Raw genomic sequence first — 18,848 nt, 5'->3', positions numbered from 1 at the left:
GCGAACCTTGCAGAACTAGCACTCCCGAAAGAAAGGATACTGCGGAGACATGGCTTAGCCACAGCCTGGGGGATGTTTCCAGAATGAGATTTTCACTCTGCAGCGGAGTGTGCGCTGATATGAAACTTCCTGGCAGATTAAAACTGTGTGCAAGGTTCGCAGGAGAGCTTCTGTAAAGTTTGGAAGGTAGGAGACGAGATACTGGCAGAAGTAAAGCTGTGAGGACGGGGCGTGAGTCGTGCTTCGATAGCTCAGATGGTATTGCGCTTGCCCGCGAAAGGCAAAGGTTCCGAGTTCGAGTCTCGGTCGGGCACACAGTTTTAATCTGCCAGGAAGTTTCATATTAATGCACACTCCGCTGCAGAGTGAAAATCTCATTCTGACTGAAAATTTATTTACGGATGGTTTGATTATGAGTGGAAATTTCAAGTTACAAGAGCGAAACAGTCGCGTGTGACGTCTGTGGAATAGTCTAGTTACGGCAGTGACAGTAATATCTCCGAGCGTGTGTATCTTTGGCTCAGTTGTAGAGCGGAGACTAGTCGAGTAGTGAACGAGGAATAAGCCGGCAGAACTTTTAGCATTGTGCGTATTGGAGAAGGATTTTGCTGAAGAAACTTGTTAGGAATTATTAATCTGACGGAAGGACTTACAGACGCAGCATTTATGTAACAGAGAGAATCAATTTGCATTATGGATATGTTGTTAAGGTAATAATTTTTGCTGGCGTGTACTGCTAATGTTAGCGATTCTTGCAACAGAACAGTGAATCTCCTCGCCTCAGATTAGGTTATTTCAGTTTAATTCATTTCAGTCTGCATAATCGTGAAAGCAGTGCCTTGTAAGACTTTTGTAATGAAAATAACGTTTTTGGTTTTCTGTGAGTTTTATGTTCTTGTGCAATAAGAGTTTAAAATACGTCATTGTCATTATGATGAACGTATTAGTATGTTCATTTCAAGCAAAAAGTTTTTTCTAGTATGAGAAAATCATCCCAGTCTTTCTCCCAGTAGTTTAGTTTTACTTTAGCATATTTAGCTGCTGCGATTTCTTCATACTGTGCTATTGCTGCTCATTATGCTGTAATTTTTCATGTGAGATTCTTTTCATATTTTGTTGTTTCTTTCGTTTCTCATCGCACGTTTCCATTGAGCAAATTCTAAGCATTTTCTTTGTAATTCAGATTTTTAATGACTCAGTGAACACTGTACGTTTGTAATGTTGCCGCGTAATTGCGGTATATCAGTTTTTTTTTTGGGCAGTGCTCAATTTGATTTTGATACTGGTTTTTGAGTAACAGTTTTAATTTTACTTCCTACACAATGAACGCCAGTTAGTTTTGTCTTTATGTGAATGTGTGCACTGAGACACGCTGTTTGCAATAGTAATTTCAGTTCGATCCTTTTACAACAGAGGACAGTACATTCTGTTTTGAATAAAAAGCAACCGAAAATTTTTATGCTCTTGAACGAACGATCGAGTCGGTGCGAATAACTTTCAATAAGTTCAAAGAAGAGTCAGACAACATATTACTTGCTCTCACGTGCTTCTTGTGGAATGTCTATGAGGAGGAATTTCACCTGACGCTGAGGCTCACCTACGTTTATTCCCCCTGTGCACCATTTGCAAATTGAACATAAAAAGGGAGACGTATCCAAAGTACTCTCCATCATATACCGTTAGATGGCTTGTGCAGTGTAAAAGGAAATGTAAGCATGACACAATTAAAAGGCAAGGATCAAGGCGTCCAAAACACAATGCAAGGAGCAGTAGTAAAAATGAAATTTGTGGTAAGGTTCTATGGGACCAAACTGCTGAGGTGATCGGGTCCTAGGCTTATACGCTAATTAAACTAACTTACGCTAGGGACAACACACACACCCATGCCCGAGGGAGGACTCGAACCTCCGACGGGGGGAGCAGCGCAGACCGTGGCATCGTTGGCTGGTTGTACAGCTAGACATTTCATGTGAGTGTTGCAGATCAAGATGTGCACTCCAGGCACACATCACGAATGTTCTTTGTACTCACAATGCCCCGTCTACAGCTGTGTACCTTACGTAGGGGATCACTGCGGTTTCACAGGCTACTTGGCTCTTGGCAATGTGTATCTAAGGATTTCTTTAGGACTAGATGATAATTTTTATTTATCACAAGAACTATTCTTGTGGGACGTGTACCGCTCGTAATCATAAGCATTTTGAAATTAATGACACACTCAATGAAGTAGATTGAAACAAACTCTCACATTATGTATGTCTTTCTCGATGCACGTTCGTTCTCACATTGCCGCCAGCCCTGCTTGTCAGTTAGGTATAGAATCTCTCGCCTTAGTTTCTTTATACGCCATGATTTGGCTTCCAATGAACTAATCTCATGTCTGAAATTCGGCAGACCTCGGGGTTAGGTCTTAATCTGAACCGTTACAACATATTTATTCTCGAGACTATTGTACTTTTTCCTTTTTTTAGGAACTTTTGTTTGCTTCTACAGGAAGAGTGTCAACTGAGGTTCAAATAATCTCCAATCACTTCCCAGAGAAAAAAAAGCACGCGCAGTCATTGTTGTTAACAGCGATAATTGTTGTTACTGCTCTTCAGCCCACGCTACAAGCTTCGTTAGTAATTTCCGTTGTTATCACCTGATTCACAGTGTCTGATATAATTTCTTATCATCCTTATCACCACTAGCCACTGTCCTCCCTCACGAACATTTTATCTCGGTCAGCTGTTGCTTCAACTGGGAGCGAATATTCAGGTGCATGTAACAAGTTATAACATTTATAACGGAAACCTTAGCTTTGGTTTCAGTTTGCACTTGGAAGCAACACTAGCATAAAATGCAAAATGAACACTTCTAAAGGTGATAGAAAGTCATTGCAGGTTAGAGACAGCGTTGTATGCAGTGTGTCGGTTAGGACCATTAGCAGTTTTCTTCCGAAATCTGGGCTTAGGAAACGAGGAAACCGGCCGCTGGGAGTGTCGCCTCTGACTGGTGCCGTGGCTCCCTGGTCCTTCAATAAAAAAGTATATTCCTCTGTCTAGGTCATTTATGAAGTTACGAAAATTCATTGATCTTCATATAAAAAGCAGTGAGAAAAGCATGCCACATTAAAAAAAAACACACACACACACAAAATCTCCACGTTAGGCGATATTTTACTGAAGCTCGAAACTTAGAGCGAACTTCAGTCGGAGATGCTTTTAATAGCTTCCACAATGAAACACTGCCTCGAAATATGACAAAAAATCCAAAGAGATTCTGGTCGTATGTAAAGTACACCGGCGCAAGACACTATCGGTACCTTCACTGCGCAATATCAATATAACCGATGACAGCGCCAGTAAATTGGAGTTATTAAGCATGGTTTTCCGAAATTCCTTCACCAGAGAAGACGAAGTAAATATTCCAGAATTCGAATCGAGAACGACTACCAACATAAGTAACTTATTCGGTCCAAACAGCTCAGCAATAAGGTTCCTTACAGAGTATCCTGATACAATAACCTCCAACTTAGAAATCATATACAACCGCGCCCTTGACGAAAGATCCACACCAAAAGACTGGCAAATTGCACAGGCCGCTCCAATACTCAAGAAAAGAAATAGGATTAATACGCTGGATTACAGACTCATATCAGTAGGATTTTGGAACATATACTGTATTAGTACATTATGAATTACCTCGAAGGTAACGCCCTACTGACGCGCAGTCAGCACGGATTCAGAAAATATTGCTCTTGTGAAACAGAAAATAATGAACGCTATCCACAAGGGATTTCAAATTGATTCTGTATTTTTAGATTTCTAGAAGGCTTTTGACGCTGTACCTCACAAGAGACTTCCAATGAACTTGCGTGCCTATGGAGAATCGCTTCAGCTGTGTGGCTGGATCCGAAATTTTCTCTCAGAAACGTTAGAGAGTGGAACAGTAGAGAAATAGCCTCAATGTGGTTCGAAGAACCCTCTGCCAGGCACTTAGGTGTGAAATGCAGTGTAGCCAGTAGATGTAGATGACGATATAGATGTAATATGTGCCTGGTCGCAGTTTGTCTAGGTGAATAAAAACAGAAATATTTTTGACAAGAGAAAAATTATTGGAAGCGAAAAAGACACACTAGCCCATATACAACATTCAGAAAGTGATGCTCACGGGTTATGTGTTTACGTGTGAGACAGAATATTAGCACCAAAGACAATTTTCATCTTACCGGTACATAGAGTCCTCTGCAGCTAGTAGATGCTGCAGACGGCAGAGTGCAAAGTGGTGGTTCGACAACAGATGTGATTTCTTGATTGCATTCCAAGACTGTCACTGATTCCTTCTGACTGCGTCTCCAGGCTTTGCTTGAGACTGGATGTGCTGATTGTCAACATCTGCGCTGCTGAGTATTTGCGTAAATTGGGATCGTGCGTCTGACTCCAGTCTGTGAACACTCGACAAGTGACACGTCGGGAGACAGGAAGAAGACTTGTTCGCTTGCTGTTTTTGCTATATTCTTCTACTGCCTCAGCACTCCGTGTCCGTCAGCGATGTGACAACAGTTTTGACTTCCTATTGACAAACTTGTGGTGCAATGACTTTTTTCGAGTACAATACAGTACAAAGTAGCGACGTAGAGGACCGAAACTGGGAATCATGATCTGCAGACCTGTAGCCTCGAATAATCCAGTGTTTGTTGATGGAGCGCTGAACAACTCCGGGCTCATAAAGAGAACCACCTAAGCCACGCTGTTACTATTCCTAGAGCGTCATGGAGATGTACTCTCAACAAGACCATGTGACTATGCTCACACTCCTCTTGGAAGTCAGTGCATGTGTGCTATCTCTCCCAACCAGCAGAACGCTATAACTTCCTCCAGGTCGGCCTGGGTGGGGCGTAATGGGGAGGTATCTGATGCGGAGGTGCATTATTTTGCACTAATTATTCTGACAGTGGATGGAAGTTGCTAGGAATAGTCTCTCCGAAGATGACATCTATTTGCCTCTAAGGCGGTCTGTTATGACGAGGCGAAACTACTTTCGTAGAGCCGCAACTGTAGGTTGTTGACTGCTCGGTGAGATGACATATGAAGCTAGGGCGCATGAAATATTAGTTCACTTTGTTACATACACGAATAGAAGATTTACTTAATTTTGACACACTTCTTTGCTACAGGAGTATGAGATAATTTTGATAAACTGCAACTGTCTTGGATTGGCAAAGCGTCACTTGATCCACTAATTAACAATTTTTCTCTTGCAGCACAGTGTTCAACAGCAACGAAGTACATTTCATCAGAAGCTTTAACTATCGTGTTGGTCCTGTACTATGATGTTGACTCCTTCAGATGAGGCCACGTCCTAGACGAGCTCTGGAATGTTCTACACTATATTGACGTCAACGTGAGTGTGCTGCAGGGTTGTTGGGAGAGGTGTGGTCTTCAATCAGTGGGACATCGCTGATGTCTGTGGTATCGAGTCACGTTGATGAGTTTGGTGTAGCAATGCGATCAATTTACGGTACCAACCAGTCTCTGTGTGCGGTCACTGGATATGAACTGCAGGAAGCTAAGCAAGGCAGTGAAATTGTTGTCAAGCAAACTACAGTTATACGTGCACAGCCTCTCATTTCGAATATTTATAATCTACCACGTCAGTATCCTATAAAAATCAATCTAATCGGTTGGGATGATTGTTTTGAGATGCTAATTTCTGTTTTTGTGTTTGTTACTGAACCTGTGCTACTTAGGAGGACATCACAATAATAATTATTATTATTTCATGTAGCGTAATGACCTGGTGTAAGTCTTTCAATTGGATGCTACTTCAGCGACTTGCATCCGCCTAACCTACCCCAGTTACCCAACAAGAGAGAGAGGACCTACAGTTTAACGAGGAGTCCGAACCAAGAATCTTCACATAATTGAGAAGTGAAGTCTAGGATAAAGACAGCCTGCAAAAACCTGTGGTCTGACCCGTATTCAATCACACGACCTTTCGGTTTCAAGGCACGCGCTTTACATCTCGACCACCAGCCCCGACTGGTTTTTATAAAATAGTATGTTACTGATCACAATACACGCACTACGAGGTATAACAAAGACTCCCACGTTTAGGTAGCTGTAATGAGAGGAGGTCCCATGTCACATGGCAGTATAGCTCACAGACAAGTGGAGTATGTTTTTCTTCAGTGCAGTTGAAATCGTCTCCCGTGGGCGACGTTCATGTCATGTATTGATATGAGAGTCGATAAGCACTTGTCCATATTAGAGAACCTATAGTCATTGTTTTCGTCTGCTAGAGTAGTTTTATATTTTGTTGGGAACGGCAAGGCATTTCTCTAGCCAGCCAATCGTATTACTCAGCGCGGAGGAGAATTCGCTTAGCTGGGTCTTCGTGGTTTAGTGGACGAACATAGCCCCTCGTGTTTCGCCCCCCGCCGCGAACGACGTTCTTCACTTGCTGCCGAGAATCTGCTGACTTGTAACCCAAAAGTGGACGAATAGGCGGAAAAAAATCGTGTAGACGCAAATTTTTGTACTGCGGTAGGAGGGAGAGTCATAAACAACGTACTAAACATCTTTAATACTGATTAAAGAGACGAATGAAAATTTGTGCTAAGGCTGAGATTCGAACCCGGATCACCTGCTCATTAAGGAGATTCGCTAACCATTACACCTCCCTAGCACTATGACATAGTGATTAGCGCATGTGTCTAGTGAGCAGGTGATCCCGGTTTGAATTTTGGCCTTGGTACAAATTTTCATTCATCGCTTCAGTCTGCAAACATACTTTGTAGACGTTTGACATTTGAAAAGGCCCCTGGGACTATATCGTTTCACGTGATACTGAAATAACACCAGTTAAAAAGTGAGCGGGGGTTGCGTTTGAAGGTCCCTTTTTTTTACGTTTTTCTTGAATAACTCTAAATCCGCTGCTTCTAGCGCACATGTTTCCCAGTACAAAGTTAAACCTTATCGACAATGTCAGTATACAAACGGGGATCAGAGATCATGACATCATTATAGCAACTATGATTACGAAAGGTCATAAATCAGTCTAGAAGGCTAGGAGAGCGTTTCTACTAGATAGAACAGATAAGCAGTTTTAGCATCTCACTTAGACAGTGAATTGGCATCACTTAGTTCCAGTAAGACGGGTGTAGAGGAATAATGGGCAAAGTTTAAGCAAATCGTAAATCTAGGTCTGGACAGTTATGTGCCTAGTGACTGGTCAAAGGATGGAAAAGACCTACCATGACTGAATAACGAAATTCGGAAGATGCTGAGGGAGCAGAGGCTGTTGCACTCACGGTTCAAAAGGAGACGCACAAACGACGACAAGCGAAGGCTAGTAGAGAGTTGTGCGTCTGTGAAAAGATCTGTGTGCGAAGCATACAACAACTGCCACCTTCACGCCTTTGCCCCGGATCTGGAAGAGAGCCAGCGGAAATTCCGGTCTTACATAAAACTGCTAAGCAGGTCTAAGGCTTCTATTTAGTCCCTTGTTGACCAGAGTGGTGTGGCAGTTGAAGATAGCAAAACGAAAGGCGAAGTTTTAAACTCCACTTTCAAGAAATCTTTCACACAGGAGAATCGTACAAACATAGCGTCATTTGACCATCGAACAGACGCCCGTATTGACGACATAGTAATAAGCATCGATGACGTAGAAAAACAACTTATATTTGAAAGAATAAATCACCAGGTCCGGATGGAATACCAGTTCGATTTTACAAAGATTACTTTACAGCATTATCCCCATACTCAGCTTGCATGTATCATGAATGTCTCGTCCAGCACAAAGTCCGAAGCGACTAGAAAAAAGCGCAGATGACTCCAGTGTATAAGAAGGATAAAAGAACCGACCCGCGAAATTACAGACCAATGTCCTTAACTTCTGTTTGTTACAGAATTCTTGAACATATTCTCAGTTGGAATATCATAAAGTTTCTTGAGACTGAGAAGCTTATGTCCACAGATCACCATGGTTTTAGAAAGCGTGGCTTGTGCGAAACTCAGCTTACCCTTTTTTCAAATGATATACTGAGAACTACGTATGAAAGGGAACAGACAGATTCCATATTTCTGGATTTCCAGAAAGCATTTGACACTGTGTAATCTCCCCACGGAAAATTACCCTCTACCACGCAATAATTAATAATGGTCAATCAAATCATCCACATTTATTCACTTTTGAAAAGTATCTGATCGGATTTTCTAGTAATATATGCGCCGACAGCTCGTCGACGTCAAGGTAATTTTCTAGTACGTTTATTCTTTGGAATAACAGAGATACATATATGTATTCTCCATGGTTATTATAGACGGGTAAGAAGGACAGCTTCGGAAATATCTGTTGGAAGATTGACGGGCTTCTAAAAGAGACATATTTGCTTTTCTTCTCGCTAAAGCGAGCTATTAACGTTTGTGCCACTAGCGGGTTATTTGAAGAGAGAGAAAGACTGTAAACGCAAATTAAGTAAGACTTGGAATCAACAGAAAACGGAACATGTAATGGAGATGGATTGAATATACAATTTTCCTCAGAAATAAGGTTTGTGACCCTTTTATTCTAAAGTGAATGACGAATGAGTTCTTTGTCTGAATCATTGACGATCGCCTTGGCCCTGTAATTAGTGGGGAAGTTTCAGCTGCGACGAAGAGAGCCTGCAGTCACCGAGTTTTTATAAAATCGTCGAAAAAGGCTTCGTCCACATCTGAAATTCTAAGTCTGTCGTAAAATGAACGAATTGTTCAAACTATCGATTTTCCCAACTGAATGCAGCGCTTAACAATAATAACAAAGGTAAAGATCTTTTCCAGCAAGCCAGCCGCTGAATATTAAGACGAAGGGCTCCACCAGAGATTCTATTAGGCTGATTTCACGTAAATGAAATATTATATTTAAAACTGTACATAGATAAAGGACAGAGAGAGAGAGAGAGAGAGAGAGAGAGAGAGAGAGAGCGAATGAAATTCGAGAAAATACTCAGAATCCTCCATCAGTATAATTGTTTGCCTGTCTTATCACGGATCAGCCTAAAGATAAAACAGGAGGCCCTAACTTTATTGTACCGATTTATGTGTGAGAGTGAAGGGGTAATAAAGGCGACAGATACACCTCTGTACAGACAAAACATTACACCAAGTTAGCGGCAAGCTGCATTCACATATATTCATCAGTCAGTAATGAACAAAACATGTGCCCAAGTGAGCAGTATGTTTACATAAGAATCATTAAATCCGGCTAGTGCAACCGAGCGGTTTGTTTACTTAAGAACAACAATGCCCCCATTACGCCAGAACCTGTCTTATCCCCTTGCTACTAGATACACGCTCCTTCAAATTTCCCAATTGATGCAGAAAGCAAACTGAAAACTTCTTGAACTGCACTCAAAAATTTAAGAGTGACATGCATGATAGAACTGCATCATTCATTACTAGGCGAAAGAAATTAACCACAAATAGAACAAATAGTGATCTACTATTAAGGTGTACAATTCTTTTTTGAACTCCTTCGTTTTCCCGCTTCATATTCGTACAGTTATCATATCCTTGACAACTTCTAAAGGAATCTACCGTCTTACCAACTCGCTTAACATGACATTCATCATTAGTGCCTGTAACTGGAATATAGCCAAGGAAATGTTCCTTGAAAACTATTTCTTCAGCAGGCTCTATCTAAACAAAACGAATGATTATTGACATTTCCTCTGTGCCACTCATGTCAAGTGTACAGTCTAAAATAGTTCAATGGTATGTTGCTTTTTTTAAGATTCATTTAAAACGTACTCTTGAATAGATGCTGATAAGAAAGTGATGAATGCACTTTATTCTACTTTACGGAGGTAGTGAATATTTTTTGTTTTTGAAAAGCTACACTTCATAGATTCACTTTCAAAACAACATCAAATGTAGTGATGTGTTCTATTATTTCCAAGAAATTTCTGTTATTTTATTTAAAGAGAATACCTGCTTATTCTCGAAACGCCAACCCCTTGTGTCCCCAGGAACTGTATGACGCAAAGTAACATTTTAATACTAAACACGAATTTCAGTCTCAGCCTGAATGAGCCTGTGATTTTCTTTATCAAGCACTTTGCTATGACGCAAACGCAAAAGTAATGCTTACCATGGGTGGTATGCATTTATATAGTTCGGGATTTTTCCGCGTTGGCTTTGATATCCCGAGTTACTTTTCCGGTCTTAAAATCCCGACTTAACTTTAGGTAGATGATAAGTTTGAAAGAAAAACAAAAAATCCAATATTTCTTCGTCGTTAATTTGTCACAGTGAATCTTTTACTTCTCTGACCACCGGGAAAGTTCACATCAGATACGTGAAAAGGGCCCCTTTCAACAAGAGTTTGTCGTAAGGCACCTGTAATTTTATTCGACCATTAACCGCAGTGAGCCGATAAGTTAATGATGTGTGAGCAGATTTAAATGCAACATCAAATACAATTTTCAAAATGTTAAATAAACTGACAAGCATCTAATACCCCTATCAAGTAGGCGAAAACCAGATACTGTATACACAACGAAAATCGACAAATCAGTAATTTCCGATCCTTATACATAGGTATATTCTAAGGCGTATCGGAGGATAGGGATGGATTTTTCGTATAACTGCGCCGTTTTACGGAAAACGAGAGCAAATAAATTCCAATAAGTCGTTAACTGTTTCTGACCATTCACAGAACTTTAACACACCATCAATCGTAAGGTTACGAGCGTAACCAGTCATTCGGCCTGGACCAACGTCTTCTTTCCTTATTTTAATACACAGTGCTAGAGTCGATGTAAGAATCGTATTGTCTGCATTTTTCACTTGTCAAAATAACAACATATGCCAGGATAAAGCAATGGTACAGAAAGAAGTGAACAGTTGGATACGTGAAACCAGCTTTGACAAATTCAGATTGTAAACTTAGGCGTCGGTTCTCAAACTCCTGAATAGGTAACAGCGATAACAAACAAGATTAATAATTAACAGCGAACGTGTTGCAGACTGCTTCAACCAATTCCTCAGGGACGTGGGCGTTCGTGTGCGCATAGGATTCGTGTTGTCACACATCTCGACTGAGACACAGGAACCGAGAAACACTCAATACTTATATTGCTGAGTGATGGCAATACTAATGGAAATTCGCAGGAGCTCGTTGCCCTTTTCACCAAAGCAGGTTTTCCTTCTTGGGATAAGTGCAGGACGTTACAGGCCTTTGAACGTCAAAAAGTTTCACTTGAAGTCTCCTGTGTGGTGAAATTCTGTTAGATAGGGAAGATAATGGAAAAGCTTACATTTCAAATGCATTTGTACTAAATAGGCCAATATTTGATACGGAATTCGTGGTAGCTCGTTTGAAGACACGTGTTCACGGGAACGTTTTTGCTCCTACACACATCAAAAAAAGTTTTGCATCACCCCGGTTACCAGAACTCCTGAAGATAGACGTTGACTGTGGATATCGTATCACAGACACAGTCCCTTTGACTGTTCAGAGATGACACTAAACTCGCCCAAAGATGTAAACAACCACGCATGAGCAGCACCTATTAGACGGAGAGGATCCGACAGAGGATCAATTCCAGTCATTCCAGCAGGAAGGAGGTGCCAGCCTGTGTTGTATGCAGTTCAACAATGCCAAGACGGTCAATAACGCGGTTTGATCGCGTCCGTATTGTTACTTTGTGCCAGGAAGGGCTCTCAGCAAGGGAAGTGTCCAGTCGTCTTGGAGTGAACCAATGCAATGTTGTTCGGACGTGGAGGAGACACAGAGAGACAGGAACTGTCGATGACATGCCTCGCCCAGGCCGCCCAAGGGCTACTACTGCAGTGGATGACCGCTACCTACGGATTATGGCTCGGAGGAAACCTGACAGCAACGCCACCATGTTGAATAATGCATTTCGTGCAGTCACAGGACGTCGTGTTACGACTCATACTGCGTGCAATAAGCTGCATGAAGCGCAACTTCCCTCCCGATGTCCATGGCGAGGTCCATCTTTGCAACCACGACACCATGCAGCGCGGTACAGATGGGCCCAACAACATTCCGAATGGACCGCTCAGCCGCGCGGGATTAGCCGAGCGGTCTAAGGCGCTGCACTCATGGACTGTGCGGCTGGTCTAGGCAGAGGTTCGAGTCCTCCCTCGGGCATGGGTGTGTGTGTTTGTCCTTAGGATAATTTAGGTTAAGCAGTGTGTAAGCTTAGGGACTGATGACCTTAGCAGTTAAGCCCCGTAAGATTTCACACACATTTGAACATTTTTTGGACCGCTCATGATTGGCATCACGTTCTCTTCACCGATGAGTGTCGCATATGCCTTCGACCAGACAGTCGTCGGAGACATGTCTGGAGGCAACTCGGTCTGGCTGAACGCCTTAGACACAGTGTCCAGCGAGTGCAGCAAGGTGGAGGTTCCCTGCTGTTTTGGGGTGGCATTATGTGGGGCCGACGTACGCCGCTGGTGGTCACGAAGGCGCCGTAACGGCTGTACGATACGTGAATGCTATCCTACGATCGATAATGCGACCATATCGGCAGCATTTTGGCGAGGCATTCGTCTTCATGGACGACAATTCGCGCCCCCATCGTGCACATATTGTGAATGACTTCCTTCAGGATAACGACATCGCTTGACTAGAGTGGCCAGCATGTTCTCCAGACATGCAGACATGAATCCTATCGAACATGCCTGGGATAGATTATAAAGGGCTGTTTATGGACAACGTGACCTACCAACCACTCTTTGGAATCTATGTGGAATGGCCGTTGAGGAGTGGGACAATCTGGACCAACAGTGCCTTGATGAAGTTGTGGATGTGTGCCACGACGAATGCAGGCAAGCATCAATGCTAGGGGACGTATTAGAGGTACCGGTGTGTGCAGCAATCTGGACCACCACCTCTGAAGGTCTCGCGGTATGCTGGTGCAATATGCGATGTGTGGTTTTCACGAGCAATAAAAAGGTGAAAATGATGTTTATGTTGTCTCTAATCCAATTTTCTGAACAGGTTCTGAAACTCTCGAAACCGAGGTGATGCAAAACATTTTTATGTGTGTATTATCGTTATGCTTTGAACCGCGTCAGCTTTCACTGCTAATTTTGAAAAACCTTGTATACAAATTTTGCACTTGGGCACCTATGGCACCCCTGCCAGCTTGGCGCCCAAAGTGGTCGGTTGTGTCGCTTGGGCCTTAACCTGACCCGGCACTACTGGGAAAGCGGACATAACTAGCATTTACCATACACTGCACAACGATACTACGGCCAAAAACGTACCCAGAGATAATGGGATACATCCTTTTTTCCGGCGCAGTGCAGCAACTCGATGGGGCATGGACTCAACAAATCCTTCGAAGTCCCCTGCAGAAATATTGAGCCATGCCGTCTCTATAGCCTTCCATAATCGCGCAATCGTTGCCAGTGCAGAATTTTGTGTGCGAAGTGATCTCTCGATTATGTTACATAAATTTTTGATGGAATTCACGTCGTGTGGTGTGGGTTGCCAAATCATTCGCTCGTATGTACAGAATGTTCTTCAAACCAGTCGCAAACAATAGTGGTCTCGTGACATGTTTTGGAGAATGAAGTCCATGAACAGCTCCAAATGGAATCAAGTACCGAACATAACCATTTCGAGTCAATGATCGGTTCAGTTGGATTAGAGGACCCAGTCCATTCCATGTAAACACAGCCGTCACCATTATGGAGCCACCACCAGCTTGCACAGTGGCGTGTTGACAACTTGGGTCCATGGCTTTGTGGTGTCCGTGCCACACCCGAACCCCGCCATCAGCTCTGACCAAACCACGGCTTTCCAGCTCTCTAGGGTGAAACACGTATGTATTCATTACCAGCGATGGCGAGGCATGACAGAATCTCTGACCAGAGAGTTATTTATCGTTGCTAGTCAGCGCTTGACCGCGCGAGTGTTCAGTTGTACTCTGTCTGTAGTAGTAGTCAGTCGACAGTAGTAGCGAGTGGACAGTTGTACCGAGCAGAAGTCGGCATGCGTCGGCGGTGTGCTCTTCTCGCGACTCTGGTCACGATTCGGGACGATGTGTATTGTTGTAGAAGGTAAAGACGCAGCATTGCGCAAATCTAATAATGTATGTTAATTGTAATTAATTTGTTCAAAAAATACCCGAATAATAATTTTTTTAATAAAGTAACTCTTTTAAAGAAAAACATTCATTCCAATTTAAAGAATATTTCCTATGGATTTCCTCCAAGAATCAAAATTAAATATACGCCAGCATTGCACGAAGCTGTGTCGATAAATAAGAGCAGATATAGATGCAGTTTTTATTGAGGTAAGAATTTTTGCTTTTGTTATTCACAATATAGGGCCGAAGGTCAGCGCTGCTGTCTTTATAAAATTTATCAGGTTTAATTATTTCTGTTCAGATGTTACATTCAGTTCATGGTTCATTATTTAATTAATATTGTTGTGGGTTTATGGTCAATTTTCATTTATCAATTTTGTTGGGAGGTTACGCTTGGCTCCATTTCCATTTTTAATTTAACCTTTTTTGTGTGGGGAGGTTACACTTGGCGACATCCGGACCAGAATCGTATTTCTTTGTGAACCTTCTGAGAAGTAGTCGTATATCTGCTCTTATTTACGTAATGTAATTAGCATTGGCGCAACGCATTTTTTAATTTGTCAATCTTTCTTCCACAGATCATCGGCAATTGTTGCTCTTAGTTATAATAGTGTTTGTTGGATTTTGCATTGTCTTTGTTCCATTTGTGAATAATTGTGATTTGTGTAAAAATGCCGCGAAAGACTGTTAACAGTACATCGCGAAGTATAATGAGTGAAATAGCCGACTTAAACAACTTGACCGTAAGTACTTGCGACACGCAGTGTAATGATGACAATCCTCCATTTACGGACAATCAGTGCGTACCGACCACTAATAATGATTGTTATCTTGATGATGAACAAACGAATTCAATTGTGCCCTCTGTTAATTTGACGACAATTGATGACGAGGGGCGTTCTGTTGCAATGAGCGCTGCCCAGCTTAACACAACCGGTTTGCAGAATTTACGTGACGAACGGTCAGATTTTTCTAATTAAAATGAGCAGTGTAATCAGAGTACAACAAATTTATTTGATTCTGGTGTAGTGACTGGCAGTGCATATTCGATTGGCAAACCTTTTGGTGAATCGCAGAATGACCAAATGGTCACACAAAACGTGACGATTGCAGGTGCGCCATCACACAGCACGGAGAATAGAGCCGATAATTTTGGCTGGAATCAAGTTATGGCATTTTTACAACAACAGAAGAAAGAACAAGACAACAATCACAAACAAAATAGTGAAAACTTCAAACAACTTAGTGAACAGATTTCAGCCGTTGTCGCACAATGTCATGATACTAAAGTACAATTACGTGAGGAAATTGAGGCTTGTGCTAGGAAAAGTAGTGAAGAAATTAGATCTGTTGCTCAAGAATTAAGGGATATGCAAACAACTACAACAGAAGCACTTAGAGGCGAAATTAGTGCAGTCGGTAAACAATGCTCTGGAAAAGCAACACAGTTACGGGACGAATTTAAATTGATGACAGCAGAACTTTCGCGCACACTGGATACAAAAATAGACGCGAAATTCGACCAACAGAACAGTCAAATTGACGAACGTTTTAATCACCACCTACAAAACAGTGAAACGCGTTTCCGTAAAGTCATATAGGAACAAAATAAAGTAAAACGACAAGTCATGGAAACAATTACCGCACAAAGACAGGAAGATAAACGTAAATTGTTTGTGAAAGCAAAAACATACGTAGACAACAATATTGCTACAGTATCGGACAAAATTAATACCATCGAACAGTTGAACACCGAATTGCGTGATGAAATTTCCGATCTTAAATCAAAAACAGATACATACACAGTAGATTTTCAAACAGTGACCGACAGACTCGAACAATTAGAACTAACACAGGATTCTGATGTCATTAAAGCTGACGTTAAAAAATTGAACGAAACCACACGTAAAATACAAAAACAAATTAATGCTTCTGACACTAAAAACGATGATCAGGTAAAAATACTGACTGAAAAATGTGATGAATTGGCCAGTCGTATTGATGTTATCGAAAGTAATAATGACAGCAAATCGGACGATACTTCACCGATTTCGTTTAACCAAACACCTGAATTCCAAATTCTACAGCAAACAATCAATGAGATAGATTCGTCTAATAATACATTACGTAGAAAATTGTCAAGTTTACAGCAAGAGGTAACAGAGATAAAAAATATTTCAGTTAATAACACGGCACAGCATACGCGCCATTCCGAACATTTCTCACACTCGTACAGCCAGTGTAACTTAAGCAATTTACAGAGACTACGCGACTTAAAATCCGAAAAGCTACGCGACTTAAAATCCGAAAAGACACAGAGAAACAGATTCTTATGTAATCGTGAACCTGTTCACACATTCAGTGACAAGAACGTCGATTATAAGCAATTTGTATCTGTAATAAAATCTAAAGTATTTGATAATGATAGAGCACAGATACACGCTTTGAACTGTATTCGACAATTTATTTTTGTATTTTCAATAGCATTGCCTGTAATGCAGAAACTTGAATTAGCATGGATACAGCAATTTGCTTTCGAATTTCCACTGACATTGCTTGCAACACAAAAGCTAAAGTTTATCTGCAGCGCGTAATAGACCTCAGGGGATTCATTACGCTTTAATGAGTATGTGCCGTAGCGTGCACAGGGCCCCGAGCCGTAGTAGTGCTGTTTCATCTTTAGTTTTCTGCACTGCTGCCTTCTCTTCTACTATCCTTTATATCTATCAAAACAACTCTTTAACTATTGCTCTACCTAGGATTAAGAAACGTGTAAAGAAAACCTGATAAGACAAGTTTTACCGAAAGTGACAATTTTACATTAGACGCTCCAGAAATGATAACCACAAGAACTTTAATAACAGAAAAAATTTTAATCATCAGTATGTGTAAAATTATCAGCAATAGCGAACGCATTTTGGTAACAATACAGGTTTTTCACCACAACAGCAACAAAACCAACCGGTTAGCATACCTAACCAACAATGTAATGTACAAGGTCAACCATGCTCTGATGTTGCGCCGCGTGCACGTGTAGTCTCAGCTCCAACAAATAGTAACGCAAAGCAACAAGGAAATAACTACGTACAGAAAACACACTATTTCAATTCCTATCGCAATGCGCCGTATAGAAATGACTATCACGACAGACGTAAAAATAATGAGCACAATTTTCAGCGTATATTTAATAACAGTCGGTCTTATCAGCAGCAAGAATATCCGCCACAACAAATAATCATGAATGAACCAGACAATAGGTATCATCCAGAACGTAATACGTCAGGAAGAAATAACAGAACAGTACAAATAGTGGAAGTGCCACGGGATCCTCCCGAAAATAATAACACGTCAGATAGAATTTGATTAAATACAGTACAGGTTGCATATTCCAGTAACGCAAGCAATACTTTTGACACGCAGAATCTTGTTCACGAGAATGTTATTTCAAACATGCTTTGTTGAATGCACCACTTTTATCGCACCCAGATCTTACCAGAAATTTTTCCATTGCCACCGACAGTTCTAACACCGCTTTAGGCGCACATATTTTTCAGGAAATTGAAGAAGATGATTCTACAGTAATTAAAAACATCGCATTTGCAAGTCGCATTTTGTCACCTACTGAACGCAATTATTCTGTTACTGAACTTGAAACATTATGTGTTGTTTGGGCTTTTACCAGATTTCGGCATTTTATTTATGGAAGACATACCACCGTTTACACAGATCACAGAGCGATACAATTTTTACTTTCGGCTAAATTTACTCACGGCAGATTAAGCAGATGGAGACTTTATTTGCAGGAATTTAATTTTACAATTGTTCACATTCCCGGCACACAAAATGTTGTAGCAGCCGCACTATCTCGTTCTCACGGCAACAATCAGCAAGACATCGCAACCAGCTTCCGCAAAGCAAATTTCAGCGTCATGTGCATTCAACAAGTTGCATTTGAAAATTTCATTTCGTCGTCATTACAAGACATAGCACAAGAGCAAAGTAAAGACAACGTATGGAAAGAGATCAAACACCTTTGGCAAGATAGGAATAATGTTAAGATTAGAAACCAATAGACTGTACGCAATGACGTTCTGTTTCGCCGCTCTCATCCTGACAGCAACAATTGGTTATTATGCATTCCTGACGAACTTGTTAACAAATTAATCTGGTATACTCATTTAAGTTACGCACATTACGGAGCCAGAAAATGTTTTCTTATACTGAGACAGAACCGTTATTTTACGAACTTGGAGAAACGTATTCGACGAGTTTTAGCGTCATGTAAAATCTGCCAAAAAGCTAAATCAGATACGATTTCACATATTTCTCCATTACATCCCATTGTACCTGTTAAATTGAGACATATGTCCGCTGTAGACATTTTTGGTCCGATTCCCAGAACTAATAGAGGTTTTTGCTACATCATTGTCGCTGTTGAACTCACTTCAAAATTTGTTACCTTCACACCGTTACGCAAAGCTACTGCTAAAACTGTTTCGAAAGCATTTGTAAAACATTTTCTATTTCATGTAGGGCATGTGTTGAAAGTAATTTCCGACAATGGACCACAGTTTCTATCTGTTATATGGACACGTATGTTACGAGCTATTAACATTTCTCCGATCTACACTCCTGGAAATTGAAATAAGAACACCGTGAATTCATTGTCCCAGGAAGGGGAAACATTACTGACACATTCCTGGGGTCAGATACATCACATGATCACACTGACAGAACCACAGGCACATAG

General features: G+C 41.3%; 1 protein-coding gene across 2 annotated transcripts in view; it reads right to left on the bottom strand.

Moving 5' to 3' along the window:
* The window catches only part of LOC126456809 (dehydrogenase/reductase SDR family member 11-like), a 434,906-nt gene that overhangs the window by 57,292 nt on the left and 358,766 nt on the right, over positions 1–18,848 (bottom strand). The window lies entirely within an intron of this gene.

The sequence above is a fragment of the Schistocerca serialis genome, chromosome 2, assembly GCF_023864345.2.
Source record: "Schistocerca serialis cubense isolate TAMUIC-IGC-003099 chromosome 2, iqSchSeri2.2, whole genome shotgun sequence".
In the NCBI taxonomy this organism is placed as follows: Eukaryota; Metazoa; Arthropoda; class Insecta; order Orthoptera; family Acrididae; genus Schistocerca; species Schistocerca serialis.
Note: the sequence above shows the minus strand (reverse complement) of the source record. Positions and strands in the feature narration are given on the sequence as shown.